Source organism: Onychomys torridus, chromosome 7 (genome assembly GCF_903995425.1).
Source record: "Onychomys torridus chromosome 7, mOncTor1.1, whole genome shotgun sequence".
Classification (NCBI taxonomy): Eukaryota; Metazoa; Chordata; class Mammalia; order Rodentia; family Cricetidae; genus Onychomys; species Onychomys torridus.
The window spans coordinates 12,003,442-12,018,728 of NC_050449.1; the positions used below are offsets into that span (position 1 = coordinate 12,003,442).

General features: G+C 40.4%; 1 protein-coding gene across 7 annotated transcripts in view; it reads right to left on the minus strand.

Moving 5' to 3' along the window:
• Window positions 1-15,287, minus strand: part of Fat3 (FAT atypical cadherin 3) — a 584,013-nt gene that overhangs the window by 445,696 nt on the left and 123,030 nt on the right. The gene's annotated exons all lie outside the window — the stretch shown is intronic.

The window sequence follows — 15,287 nt, forward strand, 5'->3', positions numbered from 1 at the left end:
CTAAAGTCGCCTGGCTTACTGTCCTTTATTCTTTACATTTATCTGTGCTGATCATGACTGTCTGCATTAGAGTGAATGATAGGGGATTTCAGATTGAGGGAGTTTGGGATAGCCAGGGCAGCTTGATTTCTGATATTCCAGTGAGCACTGCTGGGCACCTGAATCAGTGTAAGTAAACAAGATCTATCATCACCCAACATGAGTTAGTACCAAGCAGTGGAACAGAACAAAGAGAGCATGGAGGTGAGCTTTCTCTTATGGATCGGAAACACTTTCTCTTGTCCTCGGACAGCAGAATTCCAGGCTCTCCTGCCTTTGATCTCTAGGATTTCTATCAGTGTAGTTATCTCCAAGATTGTTCCGGTCTGAATATAAACAATCATTCCTCATATGCTGAAGTCTTGGTGCCCAACTAATTGCACAATGGGAGGGTTACCAGGTCATGAAAGTACTGACATCATCAATGAATTAACCCATTGCTGAATTCACAGGTGATGGGCTATCAAGAGGTGGGGAACTGGATTATTGCAAGAATGTTGTTGAAGGTTGTCTATTATCTGTTTTTTTCTTCTTGGTACTTTAATTCTCTGTCTACTTCCTGGTTCCCAGTGACCTTAGTGGCACTGTGTCATCAAGCCATTGTCCTGTGATGTGCCCCAGCACAAGCCCAGGAAAACTGACACCAGCTGACAATGGACTGAAATAATGAGACAAGGCAAATGTTTCTTCCTTTATAATTGTTTGCCTTTGGTATTTTGTGGCAATGACAGAAAGTAACTAAAAGCATGTGGAGCAAGGCCTTAGACCTGGAACTGGAGTCTCTTTCTTACTAGACTGAGCCATGCTGCTAGCCTCCCTGGTTCTCCTGCTTAAATGCTTCTTCTGGAGACCTCCAGAATCCTGTGAGACAGATCTTTCCTGCCCCCTTTCACACTTGGGGACAGCAGGAGGGGGGAAGCCTGAAAAGAAGCTGAGCAGATACCATTCCCTTAGATCCCAACATCAGCCTCTTCTCTCTCTCCACTTCCTGCCTACAAACTCACACATGTGTATTTGATAAAACTACATTCTGACCATGGATGTTCACAGGAAAGGAAGGGCACAAAACTATGGTCTAGCCACACTGATGAAATAATAAATAATCCTGCTCTTTTTGTTGTATGCTTTTAAGAATTCTAGGGTGCCGGGATAGAAATTGTGGGTTTTAATAAACCAGAGTCCTGAGAAATGTATTGTTTGTGTTATGAGTTTCTGAGTAGTAAAATGCCTCCACACACAAGCATCAGAATGTATGGGCTTTTGCCTTGCTTTTTGGTTTGTTGTGAGTACAGAATCTTTCCAAAGCACAGCTCAGTTTCAGCCTACTCTTCGGGTGGTTCTCTACCAATGTCAAGCATGCTCCAAGGCAACATAACACTTAACTGCTCATCCTGCTTCCTAACTGAAACTCTTCACTGATACAACATAGCAGAGTTTCTTGACTCCCACTCCAAACAGCACCTATAAAAAAATGGAGGCGGTAACAGCTGCATATAGATGAACTGTATTATGAAAGTTCTGGTTTCCCTGACAGCTACCCAGACATATCAGCATATCCGAAAAGTCTTAGCTGAGAAGTTGGTACTTTTCTGTGAGGAAAATCATGTCAATATGAGGCCAGGCATGAAGAGGACACATCAAAGCTAGCCTCTGCTCACATTTCTTCAATTCCAGGCTGAAATTGCCCTACCCTGTGGTTCCCTGTGACTTCCTGTGGACGCACAAGGGACTGGGAAACAATATGGCAGTTGTGCAGTTGAGACCAATTTAATAACACGCCAGTATGTACTTGGGGTCCTTTCTATCTGGCCTGGCTTCCAATTTTCCTCCCCTGTGCTCCCCTGGGATCACATCCTTAGGACCTATCAGGTACTGTCCTTCTTCCAGCTGATTTATAGGAAACCTGGGCAATGCTGATAATCCTGTCTTCTCATTGCAATGATCATTGTCTCACTGTGTGGTAATGAGGTGATGAACTCTTCCTGGCTTAAACCCAGGGATGCTTGGGGTTGTTAATGCAGAAAATGACTAAAGTACTCTGATTAAGCTCTTAGAATCTGCCGGGCAGTGGTGGCACACGCCTTTAATCCCAGCACTTGGGAGGCACAGGCAGGTGGATCTCTGTGAGTTTGAGGCCAGCCTGGGCTACAGAGTGAGTTCCAGGAAAGGTACAAAACTACACAGAGAAACCCTGTCTCGAAAAACAAAAAACAAAACAAAACAAACAAACAAACAAAAACAAAAACAAAACAACAACAACAAAAAAAAACCCCAAACCCCAAAAACCCTCTTAGAATCCACTGCTGACTTGCCTGGCCCAAACTGCAGCTCCATCCCAAACTTGGAGGACTCAGAAGAGAAAATCCAAAGCAAGCTTGTTCTTTCATGTGAGAGATGTGGAAGACAGCAGTGGCTTCCTGCAAGTGTTCCTGAAGGAACGTGAGATAACACTAATTCACTACCTGGTAACAAAGTACAGAGTGGGCCTGGTCTATGCATCTCACTTCCTGCCTGGTTCTCATTGTATTTCGCAAATTATTTTGGGAAAAGTTTCTGCTCTACAGTCTCTAAATGTCACAGGATTATGTGTGTGGAAATCAATTTTATTAGAATTATGTACACACTAACATAAACAGGTTATGGATAAAGTATAAATTTACTATAGATTAGAACAAATTTGGTTTCAGGGTGACATCCTGCTTCTTATGGGTATCCCACCAAATTATGAAGCCCTAATTTAGCTAAACTATGATTATATTCTTTTGAATCACACTTTGTGCCTATGAAGTTTAGAATTCTAACCTAAGATTAGCATCTGTGAACATCTGCAGCTATGCTCTCTGAGTGATTCAACCAGAGCATACCAGCCACATCCACACATACACCCAGGTAAGGCAGAACTGTGAGTTCTGTGTGTGTGTGTGTGTGTGTGTGTGTGTGTGTGTGTGTTTTAAGATCTTTTTTAGTGTGTGCATCTGTGTGAGTGCATATACTCATGTGTCTACAGGCGAGTGCAGAGACCAGAAGAGGGTGTTGGATGCCTTGGAGCTGGAATTCTAGTTATTAGGTTCTGGAATCCAAACTCCAGCTCACACAGTTGAACAGAAAGTACTTTTACCTTTCATAGCATCACTTTATCCCCTCCACGTTGTCATTTGAGTCAAGGTCTCTCTCTGTGTACCTGGAACTCAACCAGTACAGCTAACCCAGCTGGGCAGTGAGCCTGAGGAATCCTCTGTCTCCACCTCCACAGGACTAGGATTACAGTCACCCCAGCCATGCTTAGACTCTATGTGTGCCCCGATAATCCAAATTTAGGTTCTTATGCTTGTGAGGGGAACATTTATCAACTGAGCTCTCTCCAGCTCCCACATGATAAGTTTTACTGACATTGTTCAGTGTCTTTGTCCTTTGCCTCCAGATTCTTGCCATGGTAATTTTCATATGTAAGGCAAAGTACCTGTAAGCATTCTAGGGATCTGAATAATTTCTATACATAAAAGGGAAAGATCCAGGAAGCTATCTGAGGAAAATCACCAAGGTAAAAGACATGTAAACCTAGCATAGGAAGGCATGGCTCCTACAACATTGAGAATGAATGTTTTGTCCTGGATAATGAAGTACCCGTACTGTGCATGCACTGGGGATTGTTTTCTGTAGATAATCAGATGTGTGTGTGTGTGTGTGTGTGTGTGTGTGTGTGTGTGTGTGTGTGTGTGAGAGAGAGAGAGAGAGAGAGAGAGAGAGAGAGAGAGAGAGAGAGAGAGAGAGAGAGACTAGAGAGAGAGGGTGTATTGATCTCATTGTAATTACACATTAATAGTAAAAATATACGTGGCAGTGAGTTTGATAGGATATCTTCCAAAATTTGATAGCAAGGTTGAAAGTTTACATTAAATTACCAATAACAAGTAAGCCCAGGGAAAATACATCTTAACTCTCAATAATAAAGCCAGATTTCAGCCATCCACTGTGGAAGATAGGCAAATGATATTTCCATGCTTTCCAGAGCCATTTCTGTGGGTTTAAAGGATGTCTGTGGTATTTATGAACTTTCCAGTTTATGGAAGTATAATTTTTCCCTCATTGTAAAAATGTGCAATTTTTCTGTCATAACTTGTTCTTTCCTCAATACATCCACTCAGCAGTGGCTCTCTGGCCCTAAGGGAGCTGGGCTCATTCCTAGGGTTGCCTCAGAAGACCTCCATCTTATCACTAACTCGCCTCAGTGTTCCAAGTGTCTCTCAGAGAGTCTTACCTCAGAACATATGGAAATCATCTCCCAATTAAAAGGCGATGGTAAGGCCGCAGGAGTGGCTGGTAGATGCTTATGGCTCTTGTACATGACACACTGTACTGTTATACATTTCTCTGTCTATATGACCTGCCCTGGACTTAACCCACCACACATTCTGAGCAAAGCTCTAGAACAAGAGAGAACAAGTACATAGTTGTTGTGGATATTGCTCTGTGTGAATAAAATTCTGATTGGCCAGTAGCCAGGCAGGAAGTATAGGCGGAACAAGCAGAGAAGAGAATTCGGGAAACAGGAAGGTAGAGAAAGAGAACTGTGAGCCGCTGCCATGACAAGAAAGATGTAAGGTACTGGTAAGCCACAAGCCATGTGGCAAAGTATAGATTAATAGAAATTGGCTGAATATAAGAGTAAGAGCTAGACAATGGTAGGCCTGAGCTAATGGCCAAGCAGTTTGAATAATATAAGTGTCTGTGTGTTTATTTTATAAGTGGGTGGTTGGACTAACAGGGCTTGGTGAGGGCTGGAGAGAAGGTCTCCAACTACACATAGTTAGTATTAGAATTTGGGAAAAAAGAAGTAGAGGGCCAGAAAAACATTTTATAGGTCTCAGAGGTAAACCCCTGTGTCTTTATGTTCTTGTCAAACTACCTTTTAATGTGTGTGTATGGTATATACTAAATTCTTTATCTTAATTTTCTCAAGTTTTATGTACTTTTTAGGTCGCTATGTTTCATATTCAATATATTTTACTAGCATCATTTTCAACAGTATGTTGCTTTTTCAAAGCAACCAGAATATTAACTATGCTATGCAAATGAAAATCTGTGAATTTAATCACAAGGAATGGCCCAGAGGAGCCACTAAATCCTATAATGTCCAGTGGGAAAATTTGGAGAGCCCTATTTTATTCAATAGCAGTGCACAGAATTTAATGTAAATCGAACCAACTCCTACTCACAACTCTTTGCAGATATTCTCTGGATAAGATGTACTTTCATAAAAAAAAAAAAAAAAAAGAAAACTGGCAAGCTGAAAATACAGACTGCAGCCCATTTTCATTTTCATTTCACTGAAACACTGTGAGTGTAGTGGCATCATATAAATATTTATCAAACTCTATAATTCTTCCAACTGTAATGATAAATGAAAATGTCCTTCAAGGTACATGCAAAACACTTCCAAAAATTGCCCTGGTTAGAATATCGAACTGATACAAGCTACTCAAAGTCATGGAGGACACTAAATCCATGCCTCCACCTTCTGCACAGCATGATACACAAATAGGAACTGGACCTTGCTATTGTATTTCTACTACTGCCTGTGTCCATTTTTAAATGTGAAAGAAGGACCACACACAGAGGAGAGAGCACACATGTCCCAGGTGCTCAGCTTGCTACCCTGTTTGGATTACTTCTTTATGATTGTCCTTACTCTCATCATTTACTGGTTATATGGGAACAAAAACAGCCCAAGATTGATACACAATGCAGACATAAACCAATAGTCCTCCATTAAAGCTAAATTGTCTCCAGCCAACAGCTGAAAAAAGGTCAAGACAAAACGCACCTGCTGAAAACTGTTCTAGAAACTCTGTCCATCATCTCCCAGAAGCCTCTCTCATCTCTCGGGCCCAGCTTATATGACAACTCCTAAGTTCTTTACAACACTGGGAAGTGTTCAGAGCTCCTCGGGGAAGCCTGATTGTTTTCCTTGCAAATGATTATGGTCAGAAATCCCAGAGCCAAGCAAAGTTTCTGTTGTCACTGGTCATAACTTTATTCCTCTGCTTTGCTTGTTCTGATTCCAAGGGCTTGGCCAGAAGCTATGCTTATTTTGAGTCAAATGAGCTCCAATAAGATATCACTTCATCTGAAGTAGATGAAGAAAAGGAACACTGTTCAGTCTAAAGTTGTCATGAATTATACCAAAGTCTCCTAAGAATGAACGTCTTCATCCTGAGCTTATCAAAGAGGAGTTACCAGCAACTTGAAGAGGGGTAGAAAAGATAAGCAATCATTCATAAGACAAATATTGTTTCCAGTGCCTCTGAAATCAAGGGAAAAGAAAGTTACCGTGCGTGCAGCAAGTCAAAGATGCTCCTGTGGGGTCAACCACTCTGTCAGTATCTGGGTTGGGCTCACGGTTTTTGCAATTGGATAAAGCTCTTCAGTGTTTTCTAACAATAAAAAATTTCCATTTTTGGCATCCACCGTCTGGATTATCTGATGATCAGAAACTGCAGAGAAATGATTCTAAACATAGCACTGACTTCACTTCAGTGAACTAAATATATGCTATTCAGTGCATGGCTTTTTTGTTTCCTTGGCCACCAGGTGAGACTTATCTGTCTCTTTGTAGAGGACCAAAGCACAGCATGATAATGACAGAGAGTTTGAAATATTCAGGTCATTCTACTATCCACTGAACCCCTTTCTCTGCCCATTTGTGGTAGTGGAGAAGCAGGGCAGGAGGTAGATAGCAAGAAAAAGACCTGCTTTACATTCCTCCCTGGAAAATAGATAGCTATCACCTCTTCTGTTCCTTCAGACCTCCAACATACCAGAGCAGGGTTATAGAAACCACATTTAATAAAAGCTGCTGGAAAATAGTCCTCAAAATACATTTAAAGTTAAATCTGTTTCAAAAACATTTACCTAAGAAGACCGTTTTACCAGTTAGGCTCCTGGAAGAAGGCAGACAGTGCACAATGCTAGGAAGAAGCATATACTAAATATGCCACACAGTGCTAACCTAAGGAACAAGCATATACTAAATATGCCACACAGTGCTAACCCAAGGAACAAGCATATACTAAATATGCCACACAGTGCTAACCTAAGGAAGAAGCATATACTAAATATGCCACACAGTGCTAACCTAAGGAAGAAGCATATACTAAATATGCCACACAGTGCTAACCTAAGGAAGAAGCATATACTAAATATGCCACACAGTGCTAACCTAAGGAAGAAGCATATACTAAATATGCCACACAGTGCTAACCTAAGGAAGAAGCATATACTAAATATGCCACACAGTGCTAACCTAAGGAAGAAGCATATACTAAATATGCCACACAGTGCTAACCTAAGGAAGATGCATATACTAAATATGCCACACAGTGCTAACCTAAGGAAGAAGCATATACTAAATATGCCACTAACAAAGGCATGGGTGAAGGTCACGGAAAGCCAACAGTGTATATTTGATGTTCTAGGCCCATCCATCAAAGGATTTCCACAGCACCTAGTGTGAAAAAGTCAAAAGGAGACATTCCCTGAGCCCACCCTTTTCCTCCTCAAGCTTCACTTCCATCAGAGAGTATAAGAGTCAACTTGCCTATAGTCTTCTGGACCCACAACAGGATACAAAGTAGATATGAAGAATCAAGTGAACATACCTATAAAAGTTACAAAGTTTTATTTATTGATTGTTGAAAATCATTGTCTAAAAGAGCAAGTACTTTTTCAATTAATTAATATTTCCTGGACCCTTTTTTTGGAGTATATAGTTATAGGCATATATTAGGTCACTAGCTTCTACAGAGTCTATAAAAATAAAATAAATAAAGCATTCTATGTCCAGACAAGTTGGAGAAATGCTTTCCAGAGCATCAATACAAGAAAAAGATCAAGCTGACGGCACTGTGCACGCCAGCTTCCCCTGCGACATCAGATGAGTCAAAGGAAACGAACCCTGGCTCACGGGACTTCTGAGTGTGATCACAGATATGAGAATCTTACGAAAAATGTGGCATATAAACAGTGCTCAATAAACATTAGCTTTGCTGCTCTGGAACATTCTGGAAAGGCCACCACTATGGAAGGTCCACACCTTACATCTGCATCTCTTTTACATCATTAGTGTCTGCCTGGTGTTTCTTCTTTAGGTAAAATCAGTTCATGTGAGATAAGATAGACAACAGTGGCTAATGTCACCACTGCTTCATTGTGTCATCATTTAGTAATGACCATTGTCTTTTCTCCCCCTTAGTAAAGGAGCTGTCTTCACTTGGACTTCTATAGTTACACTTACACTCTGTACTTTATCGACAAACACAAAAATACTGATTACAAGTTTAGAAGCTGGCTAGTCCAAAATCAGTGTGAGAATTGACCTAATGTCTGGCAAGTGCCCATTCCTCATGAAGGGTTTCTTCAACTGTACCCTCACACAATGGGAGGGGAAAGAAGTTCACTTGTGCTGCTCTCCTAAGGTTACTGATTCTGTTTATGAGGAAGGAACCCTCATGACTTCTTTTCCACAAAACCCACCTCCCCACCCCGTTTCCAACGGCTGTTAGATTCCAACACATGGATTCTGGATGGATGCCAACCGTCAGATACTTTCAGACTGCCCTCTGTCCCAAAGCAGTGCTGGGCCTGTCCTAGGGCTGTGCTCTGACTCTCAGAATCTGAGAAGATGCTGCATGGAATCTTCCAGAGTCTCTATGAGTCCAAGCATCCTTTCTTGGGAAGAAGACACAGGGACCGCCTAGGAGGGCTTGTGGGAGGAGGAAGGGAAATGGGGTAAACTCCAGAATTTTTCCCACTGGATTTCAGATCTCAGAACTGCTAGTGACTGGACACATGATCCTGACTTGGAAAGCCTCTGATACTACCTCATTGACTTTAAAAGCAACTTGCCCCAGGCCGGGCCTTTATAGAGTCTCAGTGAATGGAAGAAATAAATAGCAATAATGAATAACATAATACTTTTTCAATTATCTCTGATTAAAGTCCCAAGCTAGAATCAGTTTGTCTTAATTAAATATTTCTTTAACCCCAAGTAAACAAATTAGTGAAACTTGTGCTATACTTTGTGGTTTACAAAATAATCAAACACAAATTCATAGTTTAAAATATACATTGTGTTCTTTTTTAGAACATTTTGTACCTCTGAGTAGTCAAGAATATGGATTCCTGTTGTGCCATAGAGTAAGAATTCATTCTTTGTGAAGGAAAAACTGATTAAATTGCATCTTCCACACTAGCGATTTAAATTGTGATCAGACTCAATGTAGCATGAGGAGAGTTAATCCAGCTCCTATGAATATTATTAAACATTTAATAAATGCCGGTGCACGGTTAAGAATTTTAAAGGTGTGGTTTTTGCACCGAGCACCAAAAAGTCAAGAATTTCAGTCTAGGAAGTGCATCGACCACTCCCAGCACCCCTTCCCTCCTCATGAGGCACAAGCTCCCAGGATTATTGAAGTACAAATGGGCTTAGGAGCCATCAGAAAGACATTCAGAAAAAGATTGTCACTGAGGTATAATAAAAAGTTTATCTGTATAGTAAAATTTGATTAGAAAAGAAATGTGCCTAGCACCTGAGCTACATCATCTACCATTTAAAGGGATGAGGAAAAAGACCTCAGGAAAAATACCAACTCTGCCAAACCCTTTTTTGGGAGCCCAGGGTTCAGGCCTTACTTTCTTTCATTTTTTAAAAGGAAAACAGTTTATTGATTAATTGACTGATTGATTTTCATTTTTCTTTATTAAGACATTTTCTACTCACTTCACATACCACCTACAGACCCCCCCTTCCTTCCTCCTCCCACCTCCAGCTCTCTCTCCCAAGCCCTCCCTCCCCTGCCTCTCCACATCCCCCAAATCAAGGTCTCCCATGGGAAGTCAGCAGAGGCCAGCACACTGAGCCTAGGTAGGTCCAAGCCCCTTCCTACTGCACCAAGGCTATGCAAGGCGTCACACCACAGTCACCGGATTCCCAGAAGCCTGCCCATGCACCAGGGACAGATCCTGATCCCGATCCCCTTGCCTGGGTGTCCCCTAAACAGTTCAAACCAAACAACTGTCTTCCATATCCAAAGGGTCAGGCCTTACTTTCAAAGTCTGCGTGGCAGGATGGCTTAGAAAACTGACAGGAAGTTTCTCAGCTCACCTAAGATCTACCACTTACAGTCTAGGACCTTACTAGTGATCCTGCATTGTGAACAACCCCCCAGGATTCTTGCTCCAAATCAAAGTTGGTGAGTAAGGTCAGACATTCAGCAACTGTTGGCAGCTGACTTTCAACTTTTAAAAGGCAAAGATCCAAACAAGCAAAGATCATGTCTGCCTTCATGGGATGCAAGTGGGCCCAGAAAAGTTTAGGCCTGAGCCTCAGGAATTGCTGCCAGGCTAATGAACCACTCCTTGAGTGTTGGTTTTAGCGATGCTTTTCAGTACTTAAGGGCCAAGGTTGATGGATCCTTAAAGAATCATGTAAGGCTCTGAGCCCTGTAGTTATGGCTTCTTTGTTATAAACTTCTTAAACCTCTGAACGCTGGCACAAGTGTACACAGCAATCACCCAGGAGCTCCTGGGCTTAGATTCTGAAACTTGGGGTCAGTGACATGCAACAAAGAAATATGATGCGGAATATTATGAAAATTCTACTCTTCAGCTTCATATCCAGGCATCTTTTCTATTAAATAGAGGGAAAATTTTCATTGTCTAAGAGAAGACAATGAAGTGAAAGGGGAGAAGGTCTGAAAAAAAGATCTCAGAAACACACAATGAGTGTGAAGAGAGAGATCACTGTCCTCAGTCTCAGGAGATGCATATGCACAGTCTGGCTTCCTTCACCACTTAATGCAAAGGCTACCTTCACAATTCACTTAGCTTTGACCCAGTGAAGCTAATGTTCAAATCAAATGAATTTCTAATCCATCAAGTAATGTTACAACACAACTGACATTATTTTTATAAATGAGTCTATTTTACAAAGTTTAGAATACAACAGAACAGATATGAACCATTGAGGTTTTCTACATTTCTTTGGTGAGGGGTTTCCAACAACAAGGATATTAAATGTTTGGAATCGTTTTCTAAAACAAAAACCCAAGTAAAAACAGTAAACTGCAGAATATATAGGCAAGTATAGGCTACTTTTGACAACTTCTCCTGCCCTTGACTATTGGAGTCAAGCCCAAGGTTTAGCTTCCTAATTGGACAAATTACTGTAGCTTAGATAGCAGTAGTTAATAACTTAGCTGTACATCCCCCTATTGACATCCACCTGAGTTACAAGTCTTAAAATGATCATTGCAGGAGGAAACTAAAGCCCCCTCTTTGAGGGCACAGCAAGATGATGGCAGTCCACAAGTTCAAGAAGGCCCTCTGCCTTGACCATGTGGGCACACTGATCTCAGGCCTCCAGCATGCATAACTATAAGAAATGAATGTCTGTTAAAGCCACCCATGGTGATGGATGGCTTTTATAGCAGCCTAACACTGAATGAGATAGGTACTAAGCAATTCTATGACTTTTATAGAAGATTAGTTAGTATATGCAAATTTGCCCTGAAAACACAACACACTAATACCACCATTTGCGGGACTAGAGAAGATGCATTTTCTTCTTTTGAAATTTTTAGAATCTACTAAGACTACTAAAGAAAATATGTGGTGCTAACAGAAGACACACACTCACACACACATACACACACACACACACACACATATGCATGTACACATACACTTGCACACATGTGTATGCACTTGAAAGTGGAAAAGGACATCCAAACATTCACACACATATACACATGTATCTAGGCATATACACATTTGTACAAATGATAAACATAGCAAGCATTTTTTAAATTATGCTGTTATCTATGATGGAAGGTAAGTAGATAGACTTGGGCAATAAAGTATTTGCCGAATTTGCTCTGCAGTTTAAAACATCTATGAAATCAATTATAAATAATGTGTTATACAAAAATCCCAAGGCAGTTAAAAACAACAGCAGCAGCAACAAAACCCTCCTGAATAATAAAAGAACCCTGGAGGTATCACCATCATTGACCTCAAGTTGTACTATAGAGCTATGGTCATAAAAACAGCATGGTAGTAGCACAACAACAGGTATGTCCACCAATGGAGTGGAATTGAAGATCCAGACATAAACCCACACACCTATGGACACCTGATATTTGACAAAGAAGCTAGAAATAGAAACTGGAAAAAAAGAAACCATTTTCAACAAATGGGGCTGGTCAAACTGGATGACTGCATGTACAAGAATCCAAATAGATTTCTATCTTACAATGTTGCACAAAACTCATTAAAGACTTCAACTTAAAACTAGATACACTGATAGAAGAGAAAATGGGGAAGATCCTTAAATTCACTGGCATAAGCAAAGACTTTTTTAACAGAACACCATTAGCGCAGGAATTAAGAGTAACAATTAACAGAACTGAGAAACTTCTGTATGGCAAAGGACACCATCATTTGGACAAACTGGCAGCCTACAGGATGGGAAAAGATTTTTGCCAACTACACATCCAATAGATTGCTAAAATCCAAAATATTTTAAGAACTCAAAAAATCCTAGATATCAAGAAAACAAATAATCCAATTTAAAAATGGGGTACAGGTCTAAACAGTATTCTCAAAAGCAGAAACTCAAATGGCTGAGAAACACTTAAATGTTCAACATCTTTAGATATCAGGGAAATGCAAATCAAAATTACTTTGAGGTTTCATCTTATACCAGTCAGAATGGCTAAGGTCAATAAAGTAAGTGACAGTTCATTCTGGCAAAGATTTGGAATAAGAAGAACACTCGTCCATTGCTGATGGGAGTCAAACTTGTACAGAAACTATGAAAATCAGCTTATCAGTTCCTCAGGAACATGGGAATCAATCTACCCCAAGATCCATCTATACCACTTTTTGACATATACTCAAAAGGATGCTTCATCCTACCACAGAAATATGTGCTCAACAATGTTCACTGCTGCTCTATTCATAATAGCCAGAAATTAGAAGCAAACTAGATGTCACTCAACTTATGAATGGATAAAGGAAATGTAATATATTTACAAAGTGGAATATTACTCAATGACTAAACTATGAAATTCTCAGGTAAATGGATGGAACTAGAAAAATAATCCTCCTGAGTGAGGCAATCTAGACTCAAAAAGACAAATATGATATGTATTTGCATATAAGTGGAAATTAGCTGTTAAGTCAATAACCAGGTTATAATCCATAGAGGCAGGGAGATTAGATAAAAAGAGACTTGGGGACAGCTCAACATCCTTAACAAAGGAGAACAGAATAGATGGTTCTGGAAGGGGAAGAGGGAGACTAGAATAGGAGGATCAGGTGTGGAGGTGGAGGGAAAAGGAGGATGAGGGAAGGAATATGGGGAGAGACAGCTAAAATCAAGGGTCATTTGAAACAGAAACCTAATACAGTAGAAGCTTCCTAAAATATATACATGCATGAAGGAAATCTAAACAAAGTCACCAAATAATGGGGAAGACAAAGCCCCAACTGGACATCTTTGTCACCAAATGAAGCTTCTAGTTGGGACTGGGTTACAGTAAGTTGAGTTGTTGGCCAAAGCGAACCCATGGGAACCCTCTAACAACCCAGGCTGTTGTCAAGACTACTGGTTGTTCTTCACAAACTGACAGCAAGGCCCCATTGCTGAAGGCAACACCAACATAGCCCATTGAACATGGATAAGTTGAGCTGATGCTTACAAAGAGCCCTCCCCCAACTACAGACTGGTACTCTGCAAATAGCAAAAGGAGAAATGTCAACACTAACTCAGGCATAAACCCTTTGATTTACAAAGGTGTTGTGCTTGCAAGATCTGCTAGTACAATGGTACATTAAGCTTGTGGGAATATCCAACTAGTATCTGATTTGACATAAGGCCTAATCTTCAAGATGGAATCCATTTCTGACATTGCTTAGGTGACCAAGAACCAGAGACTAGATAACCCAGGGACCTAGGGTAAATCCAAACACTACTGTTCTACTAAAGGAATATAGAAATAAAATGACTCCTAATGACTTCAAGTGATACTCATAGATCAGTGCCTTAGTCAGCCATCATCAGAGAAGCTTTCTCATGTAGCAGATGGAAACAGATACAGGGACCCACAGCTAGTCAATATACAGTGAGTGAGAGACCCTGGAACATTCAGCCCTAAGTGGTATGTCTCCATCAAATCCCTCCTGTTAGGGCTGAGGAATCCCCCCAGAAGAAGAGGTGGAAAGAATATAAGAGCCAGAGGGGACAGAGGACACCAAAGGAACAAGGCCTTCTAGACACAACATGACCAATGCACATATGCACTCACAGAGACTGAGGCAGCATGCACAGGGCCTGCAATGGTATAAAGCAAATGGGGTGTTAGAGCTGAAGGGAGAAGTGAACATGTGTCCCCATTCCTAACCTAGAAACTATCTATCATTAATAATCACTTATAAATGAAAACTTAGTTTCCTCCAAGGGAGTCTCTCTGGGGGAATTAACTACTCTTAAGGGTAGGCCACATGCCCAGCAGTAGATGGCCAACAGAAAGTGAAGTCAAAGCCATGTTTTTAGGTTCCTTGTCTCATAATGACATATCAGGGCCCTTACTTCCTCTCTCTCTCCCTCCCTCCCTCCCCCCTCTCTTTTTCTTTTTCTTTCTTTCTTTCTTTCTTTCTTTCTTTCTTTCTTTCTTTCTAATTTTATTTTACTTTTTATCTATTTATTTTTCTCTTTTTTTTGTCCTACAGGTCCTTTGCATATATGTTATAGCTTCCAGTTCTGTTTTTATGGGATTTCTGAGTGTGCAAATGAGTGGGTCTCTGTGTCTATTTATGTTTCTTTTTTGTTTGTTTATTGGTTTTTTCGAGTATTTATGTTTCTTATATCTGTATTTTCTTGGTCTCTTTTCCTTCTGTTTGCCTCTTTTGTTCTATTCTGATGTATTTTTGTTTTATCTTGTTTTATTTTATTATTATCCTTTAGAAGCCTGTTTGTTTTCTAATAAGAGGCAGAAAGGAGGAGGATCCAGATGGGAGAGAAGGTGGAGAGAAAGAACTGAAGGAGCAGAAGGACAAGAAAGCATAATCAAGATATATTAGATTAAAAAATATTTCAATAAAAGAAAAGATATAAAAAATTAAAAAATAACATTCAAAGGTGTCTTATACCCAAGTTTTTATGAATAGAATTTATACCACGATTC